The 2,553-nt window shown below is 39.8% G+C and overlaps 1 pseudogene; it reads left to right on the forward strand.

Annotated features, from left to right (window-relative positions):
- Positions 1-574: 574 nt before the first annotated feature.
- LOC107531630 (actin-related protein 2/3 complex subunit 1A pseudogene) lies at positions 575-1,915 on the forward strand (annotated as a pseudogene).
- Positions 1,916-2,553: the final 638 nt, after the last annotated feature.

Raw genomic sequence — 2,553 nt, forward strand, 5'->3', positions numbered from 1 at the left:
CCATTCTGAAATGTATGAGGTGATATCTCATTGTCATTTTAATTTGCATTTCTCTGATGATTAGTGATGCTGAGCATTTTTTCATGTGTCTATTTCCTCTTTGGAAAAGTGTCTATTCATATTCTTTGCATATAAGCCAGTCAGAGAAAGAGAAATACCATATGATATCACTTATATGTGGAATCAAATGAACAAAATAAACTAAAAAACAAAATAAAAACAGACTCATAGATTCACAGAACAGACTGACAGCTGTTAGAGGGCAGAGGGGTTGGGAGGCTGGGTGAAAAAGGTGAAGAGATTATGCAGGGATTAAGCAAAAGAAACCATCAAAATCTCATAGACAAGGACAACAATATGTTGGTTATCAGAGGAAAAGGAGAGGGATGGGTGATCCCTGAGGGAAAGAGGGTAAAGGGGAGATAAATGGTGATGATAGGAGACTTGACATTGGGAGATGAACACACAATACTATATACAGATGATGTATTATAGAATTCTACACCCAAAACCTATATAATTTTATTAACCTACATCACCCCCAAAACTTCAATAAAAATTTTAGAAAAGAATAATGTCCCTGCATCAGTTTTTACTAGAGCCAATCACTTGTTATTCCTGGAACATGGATCAAACACAGATTGCCCTTAGTACCAATAATCACTGATCCACATCTGTAAGAAGAATGGGAGTCACTTGGTAAAATCTCATGAATTCAAGGAGCACAGTAGTCACATCACAGGCATCAACTGGGCTCCCAAGAGTGATCATATCAATCACTTGAGGGGCAGACCAAATTCTTGTCTGGTGTCAGAAAAATGATGTCTTTAAGTCAATCCTGGTGATCCTGAGAATTAATCATGCAGCCACTTTTGTCAAGTGGTCCTCACCAGAGAACAAATTTGCTGTGGGACATGGAGCACAACTCATTTTTGTTTGTTAGTTCCAGTCTGAAAATGACTGCTGGGTAAGCAAGCACATTAAAAATCCAATTCAGGCCCTGTCTCCATAGCTCAGTTGGTTAGATGGTCATCCCCATGCCAAGTTTTCAGATTCCATCCCAGATCAGGGCACATACAAGAATCAACCAATGAATGCATAAATAAGTGGAACAACAAATTGATGTTTCCCTCTCTCTCTCTCTCTCTCTCTCTCTCTCTCCGCCCCCTCCTCTCTCTCTAAAATCAACAAATAATGTTTTTTAAGAAAAGCGAATTTTCTCCAAGTTTCCTCAGCTTGGATTGGCATCCCAACAATGTTTGGTTGGCAGCAGGATCATATGATTTTAAATACAGAGTATTTTGTCCATGTATACTCAGGTCTCAGCAAGATACTTTTTGGTCAGCTGATGTCGTGGTTTGGTGGTAGTGACACTGATGGCTAGGTGCACAGTGTCGACTTCTCTGGCAGTGGGAGCCGCCTGGCCTGGGTCAGCTATGACATCATAGCGTCCATCCATTGCCAATGGCTCAAAAATTGTGTTCTCAACTCTCAAAAGAGACTTCCTGACCCCCCTGAGGGTGTCATTTGTCTTGGAGAATAGCATTGTAGCTGCTGGCTATGACTGCTGGCCAATGCTCTTTAACTATGATGACCACAGCTGATTGATTTTTTTTCTTCAAGCTAGACATTCCAAAACAGCATCCAGTTCAACATGTCTGCCATTGAAGTTTCCAAAACATGGAAAGAAAGCCACAACCAAGGACCCTGATACAGCCCTGGAGATGCTGCACCAGAATATCATCATTCAGTATCTATTTATGAGGTGGGCAAACAAGATTGTCATAAATTTTGCACTACCAGCATCACTGGAGGCGTGACAACTTGGGATTTTAAGTCATTAAGAGTCTTCTATAAAGTGCCTTTGGATAATGGGAAGCTAAGTAAGGCTCCCAGATCCAGCATGACAAACTGACAAATTGCCCCAAGGGCAGCTCTGCCATTTGCCTCATGGTGAAAAGAACCAGCAGCAAGGAAACAATGAAGACACATATCCATTTTGAGTTTATTTTTATGTAAGGTGAAAGTTGTTGGTCTAGTTTCATTTTTTTGCATACAGCTGTCCAATTTTCCCAGCACCATTTTTTGTAGAGACTGTCATGACTCCACTGGATACTCTTACCTCCTTTGTCAAATATTAACTGACCATAACTGCATGGGTCTATTTCTGGGGTCTCTGTTCTGTTCCATTGATCTATATGTCTGTTCTTGTACAAATATCAGGCTGTTCTGATTACAATGGCTTTGTAGTACAGTTTGATACCTGGTAAAGTGATCCCTCCCACTCTGTTCTTCTTTCTTAAGATGGCTGTGGCTATTCGGGGTCATTTTTGGTTTCATATACATTTTTGTAATATTGGTTCTAGCTCTATGAAATGTGCTGCTGAATCCATAAATTGCTTTGGGTAGTATGGACATTTTAATGATCTTAATTCTTCCAATCTATGAGCATGGTATATTCTTCCACTTGTTTAAATCTTCCTCTATTTCTTTATTCAGTGTAACGTAGTTTCCCGAGTACAGGTCTTTTATATCCTTGGTTAAATTTATTCC

Source organism: Miniopterus natalensis, chromosome X (genome assembly GCF_054644295.1).
Source record: "Miniopterus natalensis isolate mMinNat1 chromosome X, mMinNat1.hap1, whole genome shotgun sequence".
Taxonomy (NCBI): Eukaryota; Metazoa; Chordata; class Mammalia; order Chiroptera; family Miniopteridae; genus Miniopterus; species Miniopterus natalensis.